Source organism: Syngnathus scovelli, chromosome 11 (genome assembly GCF_024217435.2).
Source record: "Syngnathus scovelli strain Florida chromosome 11, RoL_Ssco_1.2, whole genome shotgun sequence".
In the NCBI taxonomy this organism is placed as follows: Eukaryota; Metazoa; Chordata; class Actinopteri; order Syngnathiformes; family Syngnathidae; genus Syngnathus; species Syngnathus scovelli.
The window spans coordinates 13,480,614-13,507,990 of NC_090857.1; the positions used below are offsets into that span (position 1 = coordinate 13,480,614).

At 43.0% G+C, this 27,377-nt stretch overlaps 1 long non-coding RNA gene across 1 annotated transcript in view; it reads right to left on the reverse strand.

Moving 5' to 3' along the window:
* LOC137840744 (uncharacterized) overlaps positions 1 to 27,292 on the reverse strand; it is a 40,951-nt gene extending 13,659 nt beyond the window's left edge. Inside the window, exon 1 of the long non-coding RNA XR_011087728.1 lies at positions 23,128 to 27,292. This is a non-coding gene — a long non-coding RNA (uncharacterized lncRNA). The remainder of the gene's footprint in view (positions 1 to 23,127) is intronic.
* Positions 27,293 to 27,377: the final 85 nt, after the last annotated feature.

Consider the following 27,377-nt stretch of genomic DNA (forward strand, 5'->3'; position numbering starts at 1 on the left):
TACACAGGGTAACAAGAGGAAGCAGGTGACAGACATTACGGTAACGAAAGGGGTGTGGCCGAGCGAAGTGCAGGCCGAGCGTGCTGTGGCACGGGCGTGACAGGTTATGCCGTATGCAGTTACAATTCATATGTGAATTCAAAACTAATGTATATAATGGCATTGCTTTTGCAGATGTCAGTCACTGTTCACCCGGCTGGGCTGACTCACTGCCTTTGACCACCAGCTGCTCCTGGATCCAGCTGTGACTTCAGTCATCCAGCCTCTACGCCGCCTGCCCCTCGCCCTGCGCAATGGTGTCACGGCCAAGTTGCAGAAACTCCTGGACCAGGGGTGCCCAAACATTTTCAGCTCGCGAGCTACTTTTGAAATGACCAAGTCACAAAGATCTACCCGCTAGAAGAATAATTTTATATATATATATATATATATATATATATATATATATATATATATATATATATATATATATATATGTACATATATATATATATATGTTCTACCCGCTAAAATAATAATTATATATATATATATATGTATATATATACGGCTGACTAGCTCAATCAGTAAGTGACATGACTTACAAACGGAAGACCCGGGTTCGATTCCCGGCAGGGGCACAATATGAGCAATGAGCGATTACCTTACCAACAGTCAGTGTGGGTCCTTAGGCAAGACCCTTAACGATACCGCCTACCTCAGAGATAATGAGAGTACAAGAAACGAAAGACATGCCGGCTCAGACGTCGCCCGGACAAACAAGGTCTGCGTCAGGTGCTGGGGAACCAGAGCACCCTGATGAAAAATGGGCTACTGGAACAAGACACAAATGGGCGAGATGCGAGAATAAGGATCTGTTGGAATGCTACTACTCCAGCAACCCGAGCGAGAGGGGTTACATGCGGAGAATGCGGGAACAATGGCAACTTCAATACCCACAGTCAACACTATCGGCCAAGCAACTAGTAGCTCAATGTTCCAATATCCATAAACGGCACCTGCTATCACACCTCGAGATTGATGAGATACAACACAAATGCCATAGCGAAGGCCAACCAGAGCACCAGGTCAGAGACGAGTTAAATCCATGTAAAAGCCCAGGGGTGTGGTACGAAACCCCAATAAGCACAATCAAGCTGAACGAGGCAGCAACTGACCTGAAGAACAAGATCACGGTGAGAATGAATGCTCGGGAACCTAGATACACACTGCAGAGGCTAAGTGAAGTACCCTCAGAAAGTCTCCTAGAAGATGTGAATGCAGCATTGACAACAATTCCTACGGCTACCATCACTGAAACCAATGAGCTGATATACACCTCAGCAGCAGTGATCCTAGAAATGCTTGGCTACAAGAAGAATGACCATATGCGACCACAACAGTGCCCACCATGGAAGAGAAGGCTGGAGGCCAAAATCAAGATAGCACGGAGAGAAGTGAGCGAAATGACAGAGGCCCAGAAAGGTGCAATGAAAAAGCAAGTTCCCAAGAAATACAGCCATATGCCCATACCTGAAGCACTCGAAACTGCCAAACAAAGACTCCAAGCCTTGGCCAGCCGCCTAAAGAGGTACACAAGAGAGAATGAAGCCAGACGAATAAACAGGTTGTTCACAACACAACCAGCGAAAGTGTACGCTCAGTGGCAGGGGAATAATAGCAGAGCAGACCCACCAAGGCTGGAAACTGAACAGTACTGGAAGGATATATGGGAGCGGGAGGCATCACATAAGAAGGATGCACAGTGGCTGGTGGCTCTGAGAAAGGACCACAGCAAGCTCCCTGAACAGAACCCAGTAACCATCACAGTGGCAGACATCCAGAGAAGAGTCTCAGGAATGAAAAACTGGACAGCACCAGGCCCTGACATGATCCACAGCTACTGGCTCAAGAAACTTACAACTCTCCATGAGCGCCTGGCAGCACAAATGAACCAGCTGCTAAGGGATGGGACTCACCCTGGATGGCTAACCCAAGGGCGTACGATCCTGATCCAGAAGGATCCATCAAAGGGTACAGTCCCATCCAACTACCGGCCAATCACCTGCCTCTCCACAACATGGAAGCTGATGTCGGGCATAATATCAGATAAGATCAGCAGGCACATGGATCAATACATGAGCACTGCTCAGAAAGGGATTGGTAAAAATACCAGAGGAGCAAAACATCAACTCCTGGTGGATAGAACAGTCACCCAAGACTGCAGAACTAGACGTACCAACCTGAGCACTGCCTGGATTGATTACAAGAAAGCATATGACTCAATGCCACATACTTGGATCACTGAATGCTTGAGGCTGTACAACATCAATGGGACTCTGAGAACCTTCATCGCCAACTCGATGAAACAGTGGAAAACCACACTTGAAGCCAATGGCAAGCCACTTGCACACGTGACCATCAAATGTGGTATATACCAAGGAGACGCTCTGTCCCCAATGCTGTTCTGTATAGGACTGAACCCCCTCAGCCAAATAATCAACAAGACGGGCTATGGATACCAACTCAGGAATGGGGCCACCATCAGCCACCTCCTCTACATGGATGACATAAAGCTGTACGCTAAGAACGAGCGGGACATTGACTCCCTGATCCACACTACCAGGATCTACAGCTCTGACATCGGAATGTCATTCGGACTTGAGAAATGTGGCCGCATGGTGACTAAAAGAGGAAAGGTAATCCACACAGAGGGGGTCTCACTCCCAGAAGGAACAATAGCAGACATTGAGGACAGCTACAAATACCTTGGAATTCCACAGGCAAATGGCAACCTTGACGAGGAAACAAGGAAAGCAGCCACAGCCAAATACCTCCATCGAGTAAGGCAAGTCCTAAGAAGTCAGCTCAATGGCAAGAACAAGTCCCTAGCCATTAACAGCTACGCCCTACCAGTAATCAGGTACCCTGCAGGAATCATACGGTGGCCAAAGGAAGATATACAGACCACAGATATCAAGACACGGAAGCTCCTAACCATGCATGGAGGGTTCCATCCCAAGTCCAGCACCCTGAGACTGTACACTAGCCGTAAAGAAGGAGGCCGAGGACTGGCGAGCGTGAGAGCCACGATCCAAGATGAAACATCCAAGATCCATAAGTACATCAGGGATAAGGCCCCAACGGGTGACGTGCTCAGTGAATGTCTCAGACAATGGGCATCAAAGGAAGATGAGGTGCTGGAGGGACCATCATGGGAGGACAAGCCCCTACATGGAATGTACCACCGAAACATAGCTGAAGTAGCTGATATCCAGAAATCCTACCAATGGCTAGAAAGAGCTGGTCTGAAGGACAGCACAGAGGCACTGATCCTGGCTGCACAAGAACAGGCCTTGAGCACCAGAGCAATAGAGGCCCAAATCTACCACACCAGACAAGACCCCAGGTGTAGATTGTGCAAAGAAGGTCCTGAGACAATCCAGCACATAACTGCAGGGTGTAAGATGCTGGCAGGTAAAGCATACATGGAGCGCCATAACCAAGTAGCTGGAATAGTGTACAGGAACATCTGTGCAGAGTATGGACTGGAAGTCCCAAGATCCAAGTGGGAAACACCTCCAAAGGTGGTAGAGAATGACCAAGCCAAGATCCTCTGGGACTTCCAGATCCAGACAGACAGAATGGTAATGGCGAACCAACCGGACATTGTGGTGGTGGACAAAGAGCAGAGGAAAGCCGTTGTGGTTGACATAGCCATCCCAAATGATGGTAACATTAGGAAAAAGGAACATGAGAAACTTGAGAAATATCAAGGGCTCAGAGAAGAGCTGGAGAAGACCTGGAGAGTTAAGACTTCAGTGGTACCTGTGGTCATTGGAGCACTAGGGGCAGTAACCCCCAAACTGGAGGAGTGGCTGAAACAGATCCCAGGAAAAACATCTGACATCTCAGTCCAGAAAAGTGCAGTACTAGGAACAGCAAAGATACTGCGTAGAACCCTCAAGCTCCCAGGCCTCTGGTAGAGGACCCGAGCTTGAAGGGAAAAAGAGACCACCCACGGGGGGTGAGGAAAAGTTTTTTTTTATATATATATATATATATATATAATTATTATATATATATATTATTATATATCATATATATATGCTTATGTACTTTATTCAATGAGGTTTGAGCATATCTGTTTTTGTAGCGAGGCAGGACTTTTTGTATTTCGACCTCATTCCTTCACTCCCTCTGTTGACCTCAGTTTAACTGAGGTCACCAAAATCGTTGATGCCACCAGGGTCCCTCTGTGGAGCCGCCAACGAGTGAGAAAAATAAATATAGATAAAATTCATACCCAGACATTTGTAAAAGATGGAGAGTGGAAAGGCAATTGGCCTAGACGACATTCCAGTGACAGCATGGAACTATCAAGGAGAGATGGCAGGGGAGATTTTTTAAAAAGCGTGAAGTTCCCCGGAAAGGTGTTAACTTCTATTCCTTATTTCAGACTACGGTGATGCGCAGAACTATAGTAGTTACAGAGGCGTTGTTATGTTGATTAAGCAAAGCATGAAGTTATCGGAAAGAATGTTAGAAGCGAGGCTTGGAAATCTATTGGCCAAAATAATGGAGAGTGTGGCAGAGACAAAGATAGGACATGCAGATGGTTGGTGGTACAGAAAGATATGGTGTTAGGTTCAAAATCAGAAAAAGGATCAGCAGACAAAACCAGTGAGGCAGAATGTTGAGTCTTTTCTCGCGAGGAGTGTAATTAGACTTACAGCAGTCCCGAAATACACTAAAGGTCCGTTAACACTCCTCGCTCTTTTTATTTAGGAATGCCCTACCCACAATGTGAGACTAGCCCCTGAGGTGGGGGGAAGCGTGGGCTTTGTCTCATGAGAAAAGAAACGAGATTCTATAAACAAAAGAAGTCGTAGACAAGATGTCATGAGAATCGAAAAGAGTGCAAGGACAAAATGCCATGTGCAGACATCAACAAAATAGTTTGAGCTATCAACAGCTTTCTTGGATTCCCAGAGATGTAGAAGGTCAGGAAGCTCCAGACAGCATCGTATGACTTGTTGTGTTCTGGTGGACGTCTGCAAGGCGAAACAGCAAGCATTCTGTGCAATAATCTTATTAATAAGTACTCATTAGGGAACGCATGATAACATATATATACAATTTATCTAACAATTCCCCCCTGTTTATCATAAGTTCCCGGAGACCAACACATCACCCATATGGCCACTTCAAAAAGATTTTCAGCCAAGGGATCACATTTCGCAAGAACTAACTTACACCCGGGAGGAAACTGAGTCATAATCGGCAAAGCCAGGTTCAGGAAACAAACCGGACAGGTTTACCACAATAGAATCGCCGACGGGGTCGTCACTAGAGAAGGAACCCCCGTCGATCGAAAGGTCATCCCTTTGGAGCAACGGGAAAGTCTCAGCTGGTGGAGAGATAGCAGTTGTAATTAGCCTGTTAATTAGGGATCGGAGACAAGGGACCCAACAACATCCACACAAGGTCAAAATGGCAGAGAAAACGGCAATGGAGACCAGGGCAGAGGAAACCAGGGTGCGGTACTTTCCGAACACGTTCAACCAGTCGGTCCAAACCTCTGTGTTCACCCCACCGTGTTCCTTCATCTTCCCGTTCAAGGTCCGCAGGCCCTCAAGGGCCTGGGACAGGCTTCCGCCGGCTGCAGTATTATTTGGAATAAACGTGCAACATTGCTCACCGAACATGGCGCAGACACCGCCCTCTTTTGAGAGTAGCATGTCAAGGGCCATTCGATTCTGGAAAGCCATGAGGGAAGTAGCGGCCAGTCGGGAGTGGACCGCCTTGAAACCCGCCTCGGACCAGTTTCCAAGCCTCTGCACGTTGTAATGGACGTAGTTAATCCTGTTAACATTTTTGTTAATAGTACACCACCAACACAGGGCGGATTCAAAACCAGCTGCTATCTGATTCACCAGCTTATACTCATCCGGTACTCCTCTAGGAACACCAATGGCGTCGATGTAGGTTGGATTAGCTGTGCCCCGCCATTCGGCGTTTCGTTTCGTTCTCGGCCAGAATACGGGCACTACGGACTTAGCAAAAGATGTCAGATCATAAGAGGACATTGGTATCAAATGAACAGGTAGCAATAGGGTTACCAAAGCGCAAATTCCAGAGCTGTTGAAAGGTAACCTGTCATAAAGTTTGTTACTATTACACCAAAACCAAATATCACTACGAGCAATGGGCAAAAAAGGGGCAGTGACATTGGCCATGGACCCACACCATGGAGTAGGTAGGGCGCCGAGCTTCTCACCGGTACCAGGTAATCTAATGCATGTAAAATTACCCTTAGCTACATCAGACGAAAAAAGGGGTTTAGCTTTTGTCATAGAGGCAACAGGGTAAACCTTATCCCATTTAAAACAATCATGAGTGGGTGAAATGAATAAGTTTAACATTAAAGCAACAGCACACTTAGGAACTATATTTGCAGGTATGATTTTCAAAAGAGGTCTTGGACCCATGTATGCAATGCAACTGGTGTTAGTCATCCTTGCGGCCTGCTCAGCCATAAGAAGCCAGTTGTTGGTTTGACCGCTTATCCCTGTGGAGGCCACAAAATAGCTGTCTACATCAGTGAGGAGCATACTTGTGATTTTTGCTCCTGCTGACAGGGTGTAATTATTTGTAACGGGACGGTCTGCGACCGACATTGTCTTATTAAGGCAAATAGCAATAGGAAAGCGAGGATCAATTCCAGAGGACCAAGCCCACAGTTGAAAACCCCAACAAGAAGTGTTAAACAAGGTGGCATTTGGAGGACGAATTTGACCATCAGGGAGTGTAAGAGTCAAAAGGAGGCTTTTGCCCTGATTTTTCAAAGTCACTCGTTTAGCAAAGAACACAGCCTCTTCACTGGAACCAGAGAGCGGGGTGACCATTTTGAAACCTTTCAAACTTTTCATAGGTAAAATAATAGAAGAAGATGTATTAGGAGCCACAGTAAACATTAATGACTTATTGTAAGTCCAAGACAAAAGCCATGGTACGCAAGTTGGAACGCAGACGGTTCCTGGAATACAAACAACCTGATCAAAAGGGGATTTAGTGTCGCGCTTATGTCTAGCAATTTTTTCCCCATGAGCCATATCGATTAGAATTAGCGTTGGTAGCTGCCTGAGAAAAGAATGTTCGAGGCTCATGGTACTCTATCCATACAAATAAAATAACCCCCGAAAAAAATATAATGGTAACACAAACCAGAAAAAGCAACCAAAAGCACATGGTAGACTTTGCGCAGGCTACAGCCCGATTAAAGCACTCACCAAATGACTCTCTAATGCTCATGTTTTGGATCTCCTCAGAGTCAGCACCCTGAGCTTCGGGTTGGTGTCTTGGAAATTGGCTTCTGCTAGCTTTCGTGTCAACCCTGGATCTTGGCACCAGGATCAGGCACTATTACCAGACTTTGCTCACCTTCCGTACTTAGGTTGGGTCTGCAGAGATCACCTTTTTACAATGAGATAAATGAATCCACGTGTTGCGTTCGGCTATTTTCAAAGCAATAGGTGTCGTGAGTAGTACCAAAAAGGGACCTTCCCACTTGGGTGAATGCCAATTCTTCCTCTTGATACTCTTGATCAAAACCCAGTCTCCCGGTACCACTTTGGGGTCTTCCTGCGGGGAAATGGGTTCACCATCAGTGTTATTGGTTAGATTCTTTTGACGTTCCAACATTTTTCTCATGTAATCAGCTAACGTGGCTTTCTCGGGGATCTCCCATGTGTTCTTGAACTGAGGAAGCCTGTAAGGTCTTCCAAACATAGTTTCATAGGGAGTTAGCCCTGTTGTACTTGTAATATTTATGTACATTTTGACCAGGTCTAAGCACTGAGTCCATGGTCGTTTGGTTTCTTCCATACATTTCTTTAATCTGTTTTTTATAGTCGCGTTAGATCTCTCAACAACTGATTGTGGACGATAGGAACAATGGTTCTTTATGTGGAACATTCTCCCAATGTTATGCACTATCTGATTTACAAAATGTGGACCATTGTCGCTGTAAATTTTTTCTGGAATACCGTATCTTGGAATGATGTCTTTGCATAAGACCTTTGCCACCGTGAGTGCATCAGCATGTTTGGTAGGAAATGTTTCTACCCATTTAGAAAATGCGTCTATTATGACCAAACAATATTCTTTCCCTTCACATTTATGTAATTGGATATAATCCATATGTATTGTCTGAAACGGATACAACGGAGTCGGGAAGTTCCCTCTCTGAGGTCCTAAATTGCCTTGTGGGTTATGTTTAGCACAGATCAAACACGCTCTGCAAAATTGTTGTGAAAAAGCTGCAAAGCCGTATGTTGTATAAATAGCTTCAACTTGTTTCACCATACCCCCCGTCGAGACATGGGTGACCCCATGACTCCAAATAGCAGCCCACTTGAACAAGTCACGAGGCAAGACAGGTTTGCCCAAAGGTCACACAAAAAGACCAACAGTGTTTTTAGTTGCACCCCGTTTTTCCCAAGAGAGCCGTTCCTGGGAGGGGCTCTGAGACTGCATGTCAAGCAACACATCAGGGGAGATGTGTGACATCGAATCATGAGCTGTGAGAGACGAGAGGACATGGAGTAGGCCCTCTGCAGCCGCCTTAGCGGATTTGTCAGCAAAAGCATCACAGAGATCAGAGCTCGCAGTGTGAGCAGCACACTTGCAAACCGCTATCTTCAAAGGCAGCTGGACAGCGTCCAAAAGTTGAGTCAGTAATGTGGAATGGGTGACGGGCTTCCCTGCAGAAGTTATCATGCCACGGTTGCTCCACTGCTGAGCAAAAACGTGCACTGTAGCAAAAGCATACTGACTATCAGTCCAGATAGTGACGGATTTATTTGCAAACAATTTGCAGGCCCCAGTCAAAGCAATGAGCTCAGCGGCCTGAGCAGACATATTGAATGCCAGTTTAGCAGCCTCCAAAACCACGTCGGCAGTAACAATGGCATACCCAGTAAGGGTCACACCAGATTCATTTTTCTTAGAAGACCCATCAACAAAAACCACATGACCATCTGGCAGAGGCGTATCTTCCAAATCAGGCCGAGCCTTTGGAATCTGTTGGGCAGCTTCGACACAATCACGGAATTCGCCGTCGTCAGGAAGGGGAATGAGAGTGGCAGGAATGAGTGTCGTGCATCTTTCAACGGTCAGATGCAGCTGAGACAGCAACGTAGCCATGCAGGAAAGATGACGTGCAGGCGACAGAAAAGTCACTCACTCACTCACTCACTCACTCACTCACTCACTCACTCACTCACTCACTCACTCACTCACTCACTCACTCACTCACTCACTCAATCAATCAATCAATCAATCAATCAATCACACAGATGTTAATTAAATCGCAATTACATTGCAAGCAATTTAAACTCTAATGGAATATGTGGATGTCCATATCCGTTTCATCAAATTCCAATCCAACTTTACTTTTGTATAAGGCACAGGTGTCAAATTGTGCTTCATATACATGTGCCATCACTCGAATCGCAAATTATCTTCACTTTTAGTAATATGTTAAATTTTAAATATTAGACCAGTTTTTACTTGTCTGATTTGAAAGCGAGGTACTCGTCAGCTTGTTCCGCAGCCCCCACAATATGAGGCGCTCACACATCTACTCGGGTATGACAGTCATACTGGCCCTCCAAAAGAAGCCATGACTAAACCGCCGCCCGCGAACAAATGAGTTTGACACCCCTGGCACAAGGGCCTTCTCATTGATCAATCGCGTATCTTAAATCATGTTTCTCCTCCTTTGAAGCGACTATGTACTTCAAACCCAAACGGCACCATTTTATAGGGAAAAAAAATTGTCGAATTTATTCGTTGTCCACATAATACTGGTCGTAAATTTGCATGTAGAGCATTTTTGAGTTGTTGATCATAGACATCAGTTGAACACTCTTTCTGGTCTGTGTCTAAAGTCTTCAAACAACTTATCTTGTTTTTGTTTAGTCCGGCCAATGTCTGTGTAATTTGATCTACGTTGAAATTTTATTTTTATCCTGCAATAGTTGGTCAATTTGTATTTGTAATGGCACCCCGTTATATTCCAATGGACGGCCCTGGAGATCAAAAGGACTCCAGGTGCCTTCAACGCTTGCCCAAAGTTTGGTTAAGGATGCCATGAAAACCTGTTGTACTTTATCACCTCTCAAATTATAGGAAGCAATGAGTTGTTTAATTTGGGGTACAAAGACGGAAAGGATGGTTCGCTTTGTCAACATCTGTCTTTGTAATTTGATCATTTTTCTCATCTTCATTCATCACATTCTCAGCTGCGGTTCTTAAGCGAGCTCGTGCTGACACTGTGTCATCATCTTCCTGTCTGTGCAACAGCAAGTTCTTTTTTATCTTTTCTTCGTCTTCCTTATCTTTCAATTTCCCTCACATCTGGGAAAATGAGAATGTAATTTTGCTTTTTAATTTCTAATTTTAAGTTTTGCAAAATTGCTATATCCTTACTGCACAGAGATAAACTGTTAAATATATCTTTAAAATAAACAAACAAAACAATCTATGCTCTTCAAAAATGGGACCCAAATGTCAGATTACAAATCAAACCTCCTCCTTCACTCTCACATTTCTTTTTTTTTTAGAACAGTCTACTTAGCTAGACACTGTCATATCATACTAAATAATGGCCTGGAAATTAAATATAATGTTGTTGCTGTGGTCCCTCAAAACATGTGACTAGAATTTGGACAATTACTAACCCCCATCAATCGACAAATTATCTCCTCACTAAAGTCCCAGCCTGTTAACCTATCTGCATCAAGAAGACATTGCAATGCAGGGGATAAGAGAATAACAAGGAACACCTTAACAATAAACAAAATAAACCCAAACCACAATCAAAACCAAATAAACTAGGCCCATGACCTATGTAGACCAACACAGTACTCCAAATATTTCCCCATTAAAATTTAAGCCTTTTTGTGTAGAGCACCATTGATTTCTAATCATTGACCTAATTTTATCCTTAATTCAATCCCAATCACGAATGCCCACTACTTAATACTTTACTTGGTGTTCTGTTGATAAAAAGTGCCCCCCTTGCAATGTTGTTTTTAACTCTAAGTGATTCAAATCTTTGACTTGTCCTTACATGTGTCCTTGTATAGTCTTATGTCATAACCAATCAATAATTTAATTTTATCCAATTCTACAATGTATGTCCTCTCTTACTCTCACATTTTTATGAGGGCTGGGCACTCTCCTCGTTGGACGAGTTTCTGACCACAACCCTCAGTTTATTCTATCATTTCTAATTTTTTTTACATTTAACAATGCAAATCTGATAAACCATTGTCTAGCACACCGCTTTCGTGCACCAATTTAACGCAATTCCATCCTTTATAACGAACTGATACACAAAGACAAACATACACAGAAACGAACACACGGGCCCACAACATAGACATGACAATCTTCCCAGCTGATAACAAGGGTGGGGGGAGCAACTGAAGTGCGGAGAGCCTCGCCACCGCCACGTCACATAATGCAATCCCCTCTGTCCATATATAAGATATTTTATATTGTCGGTGCCGACCCCTTGCATTTCAATTCATGTCGGGGTAGCGGCTTTTGTTTGCTATTTGATTTTCCCATGGTTTATTTCTCTAAATTTCGGAGTTGGCAATTCGAATGGCACCTACAATGTCCTAAAGCCAACTTTATTCACCGGACAGTGGTAAAATATTCAATGAGTGGTAAGTCTCCTTTCCTCTGCTCTCACAAAACCACTGTTTACATAAAGGAGAGCTCAAATGAGATCACTCTCAGTCAAACCATACACACATACACACACACACACACAATGCGCATCATTATCGTCTCACAGGCAAGCAGGGGAGCCCGCCCTCCCGTGGATTTGAACAAACTCTAAACTGTTTAACCTTTCTATTGTGTAAGAAAAACTTATTTTTGCCTTTTTCTTAAAGTAGATATAAAACTTTTCATGGATAAAGAAGCCAAACCAGCTAAACAAGAGTTAAGAAAAAACACCCCAGATGGCAGCAGAAAGCTAACACATTAGGAAGGTTAACTAGGAGGCCCCATGACACCTCAGCGGAATTTAACTGCTCCAAATTACCTGTACTTCTTTAGAAAACAGAGGAGTCCGCCCTCCCATGGAATTTAACTGACTAAGTCAGGGGACTCCATCATCCCAGCGGAATTTAACTGTTTCTAATTGCACTTGATAGGGTCTAGAATTGTCAAGGTTTTAAGTGACCTCTTGTCACTGCACTTTCATTACTTTCAACAGAATCAAGATTCGTACTCACAGTCTGCTGGGCCTTCTCCTCGGATGATCTCGTCAACCACTCCGGTGTCCAGCTGACTGATCGAGTCAGCCCCGTGAAAAGGGTTTCCTCTATATGCCTTGGCCAAGGACTTGTCCTGGGTCGAAAAGTCAGCTGGAATCCCGAAATAGGTCTATTGAGATCCCGGACGAGCCCCCAAAAATCTGTTAGGTTCAAAATCAGAAAAAGGATCAGCAGACAAAACCAGTGAGGCAGAATGTTGAGTCTTTTCTCGCGAGGAGTGTAATCAGACTTACAGCAGTCCCGAAATACACTAAAGGTCCGTTAACACTCCTCGCTCTTTTTATTTAGGAATGCCCTACCCACAATGTGAGACTAGCCCCTGAGGTGGGGGGAAGCGTGGGCTTTGTCTCATGAGAAAAGAAACGAGATTCTATAAACAAAAGAAGTCGTAGACAAGATGTCATGAGAATCGAAAAGAGTGCAAGGACAAAATGCCATGTGCAGACATCAACAAAATAGTTTGAGCTATCAACAGCTTTCTTGGATTCCCAGAGATGTAGAAGGTCAGGAAGCTCCAGACAGCATCGTATGACTTGTTGTGTTCTGGTGGACGTCTGCAAGGCGAAACAGCAAGCATTCTGTGCAATAATCTTATTAATAAGTACTCATTAGGGAACGCATGATAACATATATATACAATTTATCTAACATATGGAAACGATCGCTCTGCAGTCGCGGCCCCTAACAGGAGCAGCCGAATGAAGTGGAAGATGAGAAAGAAAATGTGAAAGAGAAATACATAAACAAACAATGAAATACATACATACATATATAGTACATACATATAGACAGACAGACATCGAACGATTGCCCATTCGGTCACTCAGCCCTTCAGTCAGTCACTCAATGAATCACTCAATCAATCAATAAACCAACCAATCAATCAATCAACCAATCAATCAATCAACCACTCAATCAATCAATCAATCACACAGGTGTTAACTAATTTGTAATTGTATTGCAAGCAATTTGAACTCTAATGGAATATGATGATGTCCATATCTGTTTTATCAAATTCTAATCCTACTTTACCTTTGTATAAGGCACAGGTGTCAAACTCAAGGCCTGGGGGCCAGATGCAGCCCGCCACATGATTTTATGCGGCCCGCGAAGACAAATTGTGCTTTTTATTCACGTGTCATTACTCGAATTGCAAATTGTCTTCACTTTTAATAATATTTGATTTTTAAATATTAGACCAGTTTTTGTCTGATTTGAAAGCGAGTTACTTGTCAGTTTGTTTTGTAGCTTTTACTCTATATAATATGAGGTACTCACACATTTATTTGGGTATGACAGTCATACCGGTCCTCTGAAAGAAGCTATGACTACACTGCGGCCCGTGAACAAATGAGTTTGACCCCCCTGGTACAAGGGATAGCCTTCTCATTGATCAATCACGTATCTTAAATCATGCTTTTCCTCCTTTGAAGCGACTATGTACTTCAAACCCAAACGGCACCATTTCATAGGGAAAAAACTTGTCGAATCTATTTGTTTCCGACATAATACTTCCGCAATCATCTTAAATTTGTTCAGTTTATCAATCCCTTCCATTGTTTATCCTGCAAATGAATCACGTGAATAATGTGTTATTCAAACTTTAACGTTCATAATCCACCTGTTCCCAATTTGTTTGGAGTCTGTATGTTATGTTCTAATTTTTTACATTTAATACTCTCCCACCTATTTGATCCTATATTGTGAAGGTCTACAGTTTATTATAAGCTATTTTGAAACTCTTCACACTTGTTACCAGGCTTTGGCTCCATCTCATGATGTTGTCTCCCATTGACTTCATTTCTGCCGAGCTGCTTCTTCTCCTCCGTCCAGCATGTTGAAGACTTAAAAACCATCAAATCTGAAAACACTTAAAATCTCACAATTCCCCCCTTTGTTTTTTTTTTTGTTTTGTTTTTCTACCTCCCCCTTTTGATACATTGTTAAAAAGTAAAAATAACAATGTCCATGGTGACATACCCATCGCCAGCTGGACTTCGGCTGTTAGAAAAATTGTATATATATGTTATCATGCGTTCTCTAATGAGTACTTATTCACAATATTACTGTTCAGTATGCTTGCTGCTTTGCCTTGCTTATTCTTATCTTGTACAACAGAACAGAAGGATTACGACTGGGTCAGGGGCGAGATGACGGTTGTGTCAAACAAGATGCTGCTGACAGCTCAGCGTCCACCAGAACAGATCGTGAAAACAACACGTCAAACAATGCGTCACGAACCTTCTGATCTTCCTTAAAGAACGTCACTTTCTCTTTTTATCTCTCAGAATATCGCTTAAACTGTTTTGCTGATATAGCCATATCTGCACGCAACACTTTGTGCGTTACTTTTTGTTTCTTACGAGACGAAGCCACAATCTCTTTCCCCCCCCCTTAAGGGCTAATCGTCTCACACTGTGGGTAGGGCATTCCAAATAAAAAGAGCGAGGAGTGTAAAATAGATTTTTAGTGTAGTCGGATTGCTGTAAGTCTGATTGCACTCCTCGCGAGAAAAGACTCAATATTCTGCCTCACTTGTTTTTTGTCTGCTGACCCTTTTCTCTTATTCAGATATTCAGTTAGCACTTTGAACCTAACAGATTTTTGGGGGCTCGTCCGGGATCTCAATAGACCTATTTCGGGATTCCAGCTGACTTTTCGACCCAGGACAAGTCCTTGGCCAAGGCATATAGAGGAAACCCTTTTCACGGGGCTGACTCGATCAGTCGGCTGGACGCCGGAGTGGTTGACGAGATCATCCGAGGAGAAGGCCCAGCAGACTGTGAGTACGGATCTTGATTCTGTTAAAAGTAATGAAAGTGCAGTGACAAGAGGTCACTTAAAACCTTGACAATTCTAGACCCTATCAAGTGCAATTAGAAACAGTTAAATTCTGCAGGGGATGGTGGAGTCCCCTGACGTAAAAGTCAGTTAAATTCCACGGGAGGGCGGACTCCTCTGTTTTCTAAAAAGTACAGGTAATTTGGAGCAGTTAAATTCCACTGAGGTGTCGTGGGGCCTCCTAACTTAACCTTCCTAATGTGTTAGCTTTCTGCTGCCATCTGTGGTGTTTTTCTTAACTCTTGTTTAGCTGGTTTGGCTCCCTTATCCATGAAAAGATAGGTTTTATATCTACTTCAAGAAAAAGGCAAAATAAGTTTTCTTACACAATAGGAAGGTTAAAGAGTTTGTTAAAATCCACGGGAGGGTGGACTCCCCTGCTTGCCTGTGAGACGATAAAAGTGCGCATTGTGTGTGTGTGTATGGTTTGACTGAGAGTGACCTCATTTGAGCTCTCCTCTATGTAAACAACACAGGGTTGCAAACAGTGGCTTTGTGTGGATGAAAGCAAGGACTCTCTGCTTCCTCCGGGAAGGTGAAAAGAGACTCGCCACACATCGAACATTTAACCACTGTCCTGTGAATAAAGTTGGCTTTAGGACACTGTAGGTGCCATTCGAATTGCCAACTCCGAAATTTAGAAAATAAACCATGGGAAAATCAAATAGCAAACAAAAGCCGCTACCCAGACATGAATTAAAATGCAAAGATTGGAAATTGATGGAAGAGGTCGACCCCGAAAATGTAAAATATCTTGACAAATGGATAACCGATTACAAATTTGATGGTCAGCTGAAAACAAATTCATTGAATAACCTAAAGCAATCAATTGATGCTAAATGTGGCGTAAAGAAAAATAAAGACGGATATTATCTAATAGTACAATGGGAATTGGAAGCTGAGAAGAGAAAATGTGGGCAGATGAGAGGAAAATTGAAAGATAAGGAAGACGAAGAAAAGATAAAAAAGAACTTGCTGTTGCACAGGCAGGAAGATGATGAGACAGTGTCAGGGCGGGCTCGCTTGAAGGCCGAGGCTGACAATGCGATGAATGAGGATGAGAAAAATGATCAAATTATAAAGACGGAGATTGCAGCACGCCAAAGCGAACCAATTTTTCCGTCTCTGTACCCCAAATTACCAAACACAGATCATCCTCCTGAGTATAGTGATTCTACTCGTGGTATGTTGACGCGGAGCCGTGCTAAGTTGGGTCCCTCGGCTGACGCATACCCGATGATTGAAGTGGCCAATCCTCATGATGACGGAGGACCCACCATTTTAGTATACAGAACATGGACCCAAGCTGATATAAAATCAGCAATTGAGGGCATAGCAATGCCCACTGAAGATGTTGATCAATACTGTATCGACATGAAACAACTCATTGCTTCCTATAATTTGAGAGGCGATGAAGTACAACAGGCTTTCATGGCATCTTTAACCAAACATTGGGCAAGCGTTAAAGGCACCTGGAATCCCTTTGATTCCCGGGGCCGTCCATTGGAATGTAACGGGGTGCCATTACAAACAGAAATTGACCAACTATTGGGCAGGATAAAAATAAAATTCGAACGTCGAGCAAATTACACAGACATTGGCCGAACCAAACAAAAAGAAGATGAGTTGTTTGAAGACTTTAGACACAGACTAGAAAAAGTGTTCAAAGCCAATAGTGGCTTGGAGCATGGAACTGATGTTTATGACCAACAACTCAAAAATGCTCTACATGCAAATTCGCGACCAGCAATCCAAAACTGGATCACTAAACATATGATCACTTTCCCGACATCTACCTTGCCACAGTTCATTGATCATGCTATACACGCCGAAAAAGTTGTCAATTCAAAAAGAGCAAAAGAGAAAGGGAAAACAGGCACCATTTTTTTGGTCAATGGAGAGCAGTCTGAAATGTTCTATCAAAATAAGACCTTCGAACCACGCCTAGGGGGGCGTGGTCGTAACAAATTTCGTGGCAAAGGTAGCGGCGGGTATAGTCGTGATTCTCCCAATTATAAAACAAATGACCAGCCCGCCTCAGGTCAGTCAAAACGATACAATGCTGAACCTCCTATTTGCTGGTCATGTGGGAAAAAAGGCCATATAGCAAGAAACTGCCCAGGCAAGGGCGAGAGTAAACCTCCCTTATGACTAGCCGACAGTCAAACTACAGTTGAAACAACTGCCTGGCCAACAGCTCCCCCTGTTGATGTAGATTTGAACATTCAAGATTTGTTGATGAACAATATTGAGAAGCCAGTGATAACTCTAATGGTAAACGGGACTCCAATAACTTTTTTGTGTGACTCAGGGGCATGTGTGACCACATGTCGTGACATACCTCCAGATGTGCAAAAAAGCGGTAAAACTTTTTGGGTGAGAGCAGCAAATGGGCTGGCAACCCCAGTTCCCCAGTCTCGACCAGTTTGGATACGGGACCCAGAAGGGGGAAGTTGTTGCATTCCCATTTTGCTGATGCCCGGTTGCCCTATTAATTTGCTAGGTAGAGATGCTCTCACTGCCCTTGGGCTTTCCCTTGTGTCTCTTAACGATCAAATTGTTGTCAAAAGGCGACACCAGTTACAGATTTTTGGTCAATTTCACTGCTACTATTTTTATTCATTGGATTTGGCTGATGCAGAAGTGATGGAATTTGGTTCCCCTCTTTTGGCCCATGTGGCCACCCTTTTGCGCTGCCCTGAACAGGCAATGGAAGCCAATGAACTACACATAACTATGTGGCATAAAGACACGCCTGGTCCTGATCACAACTACGAGAACATGCTTGAGGCTGCTACACCTGCCACCTTGACGACATCTTTCCTTCTGCATGATGGTGAGAGCCGTGCTTGTGTAGTCATACAAACGGCTCCCCCTGCTGTGCAGAAGTTACACGTGTCTCCCACTCCGCTCCACATCTCTCTCTACAGGCCTCACACCGCAACGTGGCAAAGTTTAGGATTTATGGCTGGTGAGGTCTTGGCAGCTTCTGACTGGACTCAGGTTAATCCTGACTCCTTTTATAGTCCTTCCACCAAGCTCTTCAAACAAAATATGACTCAAGACTTGTCATTCATTAGTGGAATTCACGCTGATCCTGCTGTTGAGCAAACACCCTCATTTTGAGATTATGTGTTGACGTCTGATGACGAGCACATCCTCGCTGAGGTCCCAAGTCATCTTTGGTCTACGGGTCCTTCTGACGTTGGTTTAGTGAAAGGTGCGCTTCCTGTTGTCATAAGACCTCGAACTGAATACCGCCCTTGTGTGAGGCAGTATCCTTTAAAACCTGATGCTTTACAGGGTATTGCACCTGTTATTTCTGATTTGCTAAAAGCAGGTGTCATTGTTCCTTGCCCTGATTCTCCTTGCAATACTCCAATTTTCCCTGTAAAGAAGGCGCCCCCTTCTGTGGGGTGGAGAATGGTGCAGGACTTGCAAGCTGTAAACAATGCTGTTATTCAGAGAGCACCTTGTGTCCCTGACCCGCATACCTTGTTGAATTCATTGACACCTGATGCGAAAATCTTTACAGTGATTGACATTAGCAATGCTTTTTTCTCTGTCCCTATTGCAGAAGAGAGTCAGTTTTGGTTTGCATTTACATATGCTGGCTCAAGGTACACCTTTACAAGGTTACCACAAGGGTACTGTGAAAGCCCGACAATTTACTCGCAGGTGATGGCAGCCAGCATGGCTAAATTTGTCCCGCCAATGGGAAGTCAAATCTTGCTCTATGTTGATGACATTTTAATAGCATCTCCTGATTTTGCCTCTTGCCAGAAAGACACACTTGCAGTGCTGCATCACTTGGCAAGTGAAGGCCACAAGGTCAGCAAGGACAAGCTTCAACTGTGGTCCACTGAAATTAAGTATTTAGGCCACAATCTAAGTTCCCAAGGTCGATCTATAGTTGAGAGCAGAAAGGCCTCTATTTTGCAAGCTCCTAAGCCACTCACAAAGAAACAAATGATGTCTTTTTTGGGTCTCACAGGTTATTGTAGAAGCTGGATACTTGATTATGCCCAAATTGTTGCTCCTCTGTCCAAATTGATGTATGTGGAAAACATCTCAATGTCCACTCACTTAAAATGGACTCCTGAAGCTGAGGAGGCTTTTGTGTTGATCAAACAGACTTTGGTATCCAGCTCCACTCTAGCCTTACCCAACTATGATAAGGCATTTGTCCAAACTGTTGACTGCAAAGGTCATTACATGACCTCTGTTTTACTCCAATCACATGGCTCAAAGTTGCGACCTATTGCTTTTTATTCCTCTAAACTGGACAGTGTTGTATGTGCTCTCCCACCATGCGTGAGGGCCGTGGTGGTGGCCTCCATGGCTGTGGAGAGCAGTGCTGGTGTTGTGTTGTTTCATCCTTTAACACTGAAAGTTCCTCATGCTGTCTCGGCCCTTCTGCTACAGACTAATATGACTTTTCTGTCGCCTGCACGTCATCTTTCTTGCATGGCTACGTTACTGTCTCAGCCGCACCTGACCGTTGAAAGATGCACGACACTCAATCCTGCCACTCTCATTCCCCTTCCTGACGACGGTGAATTCCATGATTGTGTCGATGCTGCCCAACAGATTGCAAAGGCTCGGCCTGACTTGAAAGATACGCCTCTGCCAGATGGTGATGTGGTTTTTGTTGATGGGTCTTCTAAGAAAAATGAATCTGGAGTGACCCTTACTGGGTATGCCATTGTTACTGCCGACGAAGTCTTGGAGGCTGCTAAACTGCCATCCTATATGTCAGCACAGGCCGCTGAGCTCATTGCTTTGACTGGGGCCTGCAAATTGTTTGCAAACAAGTCCGTCACTATCTGGACTGATAGTCAGTATGCTTTTGCTACAGTGCACGTTTTTGCTCAGCAGTGGAGCAACCGTGGCATGATAACTTCTACAGGGAAGCCCGTCACCCATTCCACATTACTAACTCAACTTTTGGACGCTGTCCAGCTACCTTTAAAGGTGGCTGTTTGCAAATGTGCTGCTCACACTGCAAGATCTGATCCTGTTTCTCTTGGTAATGCTTTTGCTGACAAATCTGCTAAGGCCGCTGCAGAAGGCCTGCTCCATGTCCTCTCGTCTCTCACTGATCATGATTCGATGTCACACATCTCCCCTGATGTGTTGCTTGACATGCAGTCTCAGAGCCCCTCCCAGGAACGACTCTCTTGGGAAAAACGGGGTGCAACTAAAAACACTGATGGTCTTTTTGTGTGACCTTTGGGCAAACCTATCTTGCCTCGTAACTTGTTCAAATGGGCTGCTATTTCGAGTCATGGGGTCACCCATGTCTCGACGGGGGGTATGGTGAAACAAGTTGAAGCTATTTATACAACATACAGCTTTGCAGCTTTCTCACAACAATTTTGCAGAGCCTGTCTGATCTGTGCTAAACACAACCCACAAGGCAATTTAAGACCTCAGAGAGGGAAATACCCGACTCCATTGTATCCGTTTCAGACAATACATATGGATTATATTCAATTACATAAATGTGAAGGGAAAGAATATTGTTTGGTCATAATAGACGCATTTTCTAAATGGGTAGAAACATTTCCTACCAAACATGCTGATGCACTCACAGTGGCAAAAGCCTTATGCAAAGACATCATTCCAAGGTACGGTATTCCAGAAAAAATTTACAGCGACAATGGTCCACACTTTGTAAATCAAGTAGTGCATAACATTGGGAGAATGTTCCACATAAATTTAAAGAACCATTGTTCTTATCATCCACAATCAGCTGGCCTTGTTGAGAGATCTAACGCGACTATAAAAAACAGATTAAAGAAATGTATGGAGGAAACCAAACGACCATGGACTCAGTGCTTAGACCTGGTCAAAATGTACATAAATATTACAAGTACAACAGGGCTAACTCCCTATGAAACTATGTTTGGAAGACCTTACAGGCTTCCTCAGTTCAAGAACACATGGGAGATCCCCGAGGAAGCCACATTAGCTGATTACATGAGAAAAATGTTGGAACGTTAAAAGAATCCAACCAATAACACTGATGATGAACCCATTTCTCCGCAGGAAGACCCCAAAGTGGTACCGGGAGACTGGGTTTTGATCAAGAGTATCAAGAGGAAGAATTGGCATTCACCCAAGTGGGAAGGTCCCTTTTTGGTACTACTCACGACACCTAATGCTTTGAAAATAGCCGAACGCAACACATGGATTCATTTATCTCATTGTAAAAAGGTGATCTCCGCAGACCCAACCTAAGTACGGAAGGTGAGCAAAGTCTGGTAATAGTGCCTGATCCTGGTGCCAAGATCCAGGGTTGACACGAAAGCTAGCAGAAGCCAATTTCCAAGACACCAACCCGAAGCTCAGGGTGTTGACTCTGAGGAGATCCAAAAACATGAGCATTAGAGAGTCATTTGGTGAGTGCTTTAATCGGGCTGTAGCCTGCGCAAAGTCTACCATTTGCTTTTGGTTGCTTTTGCTGATTTGTGTTACCATTATATTTTTTTCGGGGGTTATTTTATTCGTATGGATAGAGTACCATGAGCCTCGAACATTCTTCTCTCAGGCAACTACCAACACTGATTCTAATCAATATGGCTCATGGGGAAAAATTGCTAGACATAAGCGCAACACAAAATCCCCTTTCGATCATGTTGTTTGTACACCAGAAACCGTCCGCGTTCCAACTTGCGTACCATGGCTTTTGTCTTGGACTTACAATAACTCATTAATGTTTACTGTGGCTCCTAATACATCTTCTTCTATTATTTTACCAATGAAAAGTTTGAAAGGTTTTCGAAATGGTCACCCCACTACTGGGGATAAATGGCTCGGATATTGGTGGTATTTAACTGGTCACCCAGTTAGCACCGACTGGGGCACCCTTGTCACCACACAAACGCAAGATTTTTGGCCCTCTGGTTCCAGTGAAGAGGCTGTGTTCTTTGCTAAACGAGTAACTTTGAAAAATCAGGGCACAAGCCTCCTTTTGACTCTTACACTCCCTGATGGTCAAATTCGTCCTCCAAATGCCACTTTGTTTAACACTTCTTGTTGGGGTTTTCAACTGTGGGCTTGGTCCTCTGGAATTGATCCCCACTTTCCTATTGCTATTTGCATTAACAAAACAATGTCGATCGTAGACCGTCCCGTTACAAATAATTACACCTTGTCAGCAGGAGCAAAAATCACAAGTATGCCCCTCACTGATATAGACAGCTATTTTGTAGCCTCCACAGGAATAAGCGGTCAAACCAACAACTGGCTTCTTATGGCTGAGCAAGCCGCAAAAATGGCTAACACCAGTTGCATTGCATGTATGGGTCCAAGACCTCTTTTGAAAATCATACCTGCAAATATAGTTCCTAAGTGTGCTGTTGTTTTAATGTTAAACTCATCCATTTCACCCACTCATGATTGTTTTAAATGGGATAAGGTTTACCCTGTTGCCTCTATGACAAAATATAAACCCCTTTTTTCGTCCGATGTAGCTAAGGGTAATTTTACATGCATTAGATTACCTGGTACTGGTGAGAAGCTCGGCGCCCTACCTACTCCATGGTGTGAGTCCATGACCAATGTCACTGCCCCTTTTTTGCCCATTGCTCGTAGTGATATTTGGTTTTGGTGTAATAGTAACAAACTTTATGATAGGTTACCTTTAAACAGCTCTGGAATTTGCGCTTTGGTAACCCTATTGTTTCCTGTTCATTTGATACCAATGTCCTCTTATGATCTAACATCTGTTGCTAAGTCCGTAGTGCCCAAATACTGGCCGAGAACGAAGCGAAACGCCGAATGGCAGGGCGCAGCTAATCCAACTTACATAGATGCCATTGGTGTTCCTAGAGGAGTACCGGCTGAGTATAAGCTGGTGAATCAGATAGCAGCTGGTTTTGAATCCGCCCTGTGTTGGTGGTGTACTCTTAACAAAAATGTTGACAGGATTAACTACATCCACTACAACGTGCAGAGGCTTGGAAATTGGACCGAGGCGGGTTTCAAGGCGGTCCACTCCCAACTGGCCGCTACTTCCCTCATGGCTTTCCAGAATCGAATGGCCCTTGACATGCTACTCTCAAAAGAGGGCGGTGTCTGCGCCATGTTTGGTGAGCAATGTTGCACATTTATTCCAAATAATACTGCAGCCGACGGAAGCCTGTCCCGGGCCCTTGAGGGTCTGAGGACCTTGAATGGGAGGATGAAGGAACACAGTGGGGTGAACACGGAGGTTTGGACCGACTGGTTGAACGTGTTCGGAAAGTACCGCACCCTGGTTTCCTCGGTCCTGGTCTCCATTGCCGTTTTCTCTGCCATTTTAACCCTGTGTGGATGTTGCTGCATTCCTTGTCTCCGATCCTTAATTATTAAGCTAATTACAACTGCTATCTCTCCACCAGCTGAGACTTTTCCGTTACTCCAAAGGGATGACCTTTCGATCGACGGGAGTTCTTTCTCTAGTGACGACTCTGTCAGCGAATCCATTGTGGTAAACCTGTCCGATTTGTTTCGTGACTCTGGCTTTGACGATTAAGACTCAATTTCCTCCCAAGTGTAAGTTAGTTCTTGCGAAATGTGATCCCTTGGCTGAAAATCTTTTGAAGTGGCCATATGGGTGATAAGTTAGTCCCCGAGAACTTATGATAAACAGGGGGGAATTGTTAGAAAAATTGTATATATATGTTATCATGCGTTCTCTAATGAGTACTTATTCACAATATTACTGTTCAGTATGCTTGCTGCTTTGCCTTGCTTATTCTTATCTTGTACAACAGAACAGAAGGATTACGGCTGGGTCAGGGGCGAGATGACGGTTGTGTCAAACAAGATGCTGCTGACAGCTCAGCGTCCACCAGAACAGATCGTGAAAACAACACGTCAAACAATGCGTCACGAACCTTCTGATCTTCCTTAAAGAACGTCACTTTCTCTTTTTATCTCTCAGAATATCGCTTAAACTGTTTTGCTGATATAGCCATATCTGCACGCAACACTTTGTGCGTTACTTTTTGTTTCTTACGAGACGAAGCCACAATCTCTTACCCCCCCCCTTAAGGGCTAATCGTCTCACACTGTGGGTAGGGCATTCCAAATAAAAAGAGCGAGGAGTGTAAAATAGATTTTTAGTGTAGTCGGATTGCTGTAAGTCTGATTGCACTCCTCGCGAGAAAAGACTCAATATTCTGCCTCACTTGTTTTTTGTCTGCTGACCCTTTTCTCTTATTCAGATATTCAGTTAGCACTTTGAACCTAACATCGGCGTACCTCCAGATGCCATCCTAGCCTGGAATCACCAATTCTCAGTCCCTGAAACTCGACTGGCAGCATCTCACATGGCTGTATGAACAAAAGCCACCACCCACCTGTAGCTGTGCATGCAGCTCTCCGAACAATAAACATCCATAATACCAAAAAATAAAATTCATAATGATAAAAATAATAATCCACACACGGGCGCATGTCAAACGCATGAAATAGAAAATTGGAGCCTGCCGAGCCTGTCATGAAACCGATCACATTTACAAACTCCTTATGAAAAGTAAGGGGTTAGTTGTTAATGCATGTTCACAGACATGACACAAAATTCTCCAAGACTGCAGTTGACAACCTGCAAAGTAAAGCAAGTTTAACAAATAAAGCACAATCTGCTCCCTGGGTTGCTGTTAGAGGCTGCAATACAATTAGGTAAAACATCAAAACAAAGCAAGTCATCACAAATTCCGTCACATACATTTCGTCACACTGTCAGATAAGTCCAGAGTTGTCATACACTGTCTTGGCTCAGAGTCTTGACTGTCAATGCTGGTATAGTCATGTCTGGTCACAATCTTGAAATGGGCCTTCTCCATTGAAGTCTTTTGTTGTCAATGGTGCCCCAGAGTAATCCTAAACCCATATTTAGTCCAAAATGAGCCCTGATCAATCTTGCTTTTTCAAATCTGTAGTATCTCTATATTTTTCAGGTGAGAGGAATGTTATCCTCTGCTGTGATCACACCACCCCAACCTTGAATCATGTTAACCATTCACAATAGACAAACCCCAACCCAAGTACAGACTTGACATTCATACAGCATTACAGAAAAACTGTCATCCCACAACACACACATAAAACATACAATATTAAATTGTAAAAAGAACCCTCCCTACGCAAAATTTTCTCCTCAATTAAAATTTCCCTTTTTTATTTTAAATCCAAAATTAATATCTAATTGTATGGTCTCCTGTCCTCACATCGTTTGCCAATATGCATAATACTGGAACATGATTTAACTCCCCATTTAGTTTGCTCACATCTCACACTTAGACTATTTGACACTTTGTGTTGAGCTGTAACTTGAATATTTCCACCTTCCCATATTTCTTCCACTAAACAGTTCCATTTTGCTTTCAGTTTAAATCCATCCCTCCAAATAACTACCTCTGGCAAAGAACCAAAAAATTTTAGAGCACTCCCTTTTACTGTTGCCCTGTTCCTTCATTCATCTCCTCACAAGCATTACTGACCCTCCTAAGAAATAATGATACTGAAATAATGTTTAAAAATACACACAGCTTCCTCCTGCCACTTACACTATCACCTTGGATTATCGTTCTCATTTTTGTTAATGCCAATTCTTAGAATTAAAAAGAAATACTTACTCTTGATAATTGAGTCACGCTATATCACAAATTTTGAAAACCTTCTCCCATGTTCCCCCTTTGTACCTATCAAAACCAATTAGAAATATTTTTGCTGTCATGATCATCATTGTGGCCCTCACACTTATTGTTCTTGTATTTTAAATTGGCAATTTTTGTACATTTGGAGCCCTTTGAGACTTGCTTGTGGGCTATATAAATACATTTGAATTGCCTTGACTTTATTATTATTCAACTTCTTCTGCATTCTTCCTTTTATTTTATTTTTATCTTAACTACTTCCACCTAATTCATCTGATTTACTCCATTACACTTTTAACCTCCTAGATTCAAATTCAAATTTCACATCCTCACTTCCAACATTGCGGTAAAATTTTGCAAAATTTCATTTTTTCCCTTCGAATTTCTTCTAGTTTTCCTTTTTTCTTTTTTTTTTTCCACTGACTCAACCCATTTCAATTTTTTAACTGTTCATCTTATGCCTACCTATTCCAAAACTTCTCACTTGTGGAAAATTTCAAATTTTCAACTTTAAAATTCACGCCCAATTTTACAAAATTCTTTTTATATTTTTATAAATTTTCTAGCCATTTCAACACGTTCCAAATTTAAACAATCTTGTAGCTTTCCCCGAATTTTTATTCAGCCTCTTCGCTTTCACACCCAATTTTCTACAGAAATGAATAATTCTAGTTATTATTGTTAATCATCCGTGGCCCTCGTAAGGACAAGCCGCACCAGTAATGGATGGATGGATGGATTGTTAATCCTAACCCCAAGTGCCTATCATAAATTGCCATTTAAATCAATTGTCGCAAGGGTCATGTCATTGTATTGGTTATTTAAAGCCCTACTGTATTACTATTTTGCTGACTATCCAGAATTCCAACTTTCTTATGGCCCCTCACACCTTCAAGCTGAAATATGCATCCTATAAATCAGTCGCAGTTGATGTGTAATTAAATTCAGTTGTTTTGATAAAGGTCAATTAAGTTTAGCAATTCAGCCTTCTGTTGCCCGAATCCAAATTTTCACTGGTCCAATTATGAAATTTCATTTGTTTCAGTTAGATTAATTATGTCTTCGAAATGCTAAGTTACATATAAAAATTTATGACTCAAATTATTTAATTTCTATTGATCAATGTCCACTTTACGAAGTTTCTGATCACGCTGTCGTATAATTTGTCAGTGCATCTTCACTGTCCATATCTATGTATTTTGTTTTTTATCCCTGTTTCAGTGTCAATAAGCAGCCTTATTATTCCCTCTTTTATCAAAACTCCTCAGTTATGTCTGCCCCAGCACCCAAACACACTTCCATCCCTTTTGTCCCACACTCCACCAACTTTGTAATGCTTCAGCAGTCTTTAGCAATGTGTCCAGTTTGACTTCATGTGACTCGTGCAAGTCTTTAGCAGTCTCTCCTCTTAGATTCTCATGATGATGATTCAGGGCTGGACCGTCCGCCATTCTCAAATGCGTCCATCTTGTCTTTGTTCTTTCAGTCCATTTTCTTTATATATATATATATATATATATATATATATATATATATATATATATATATA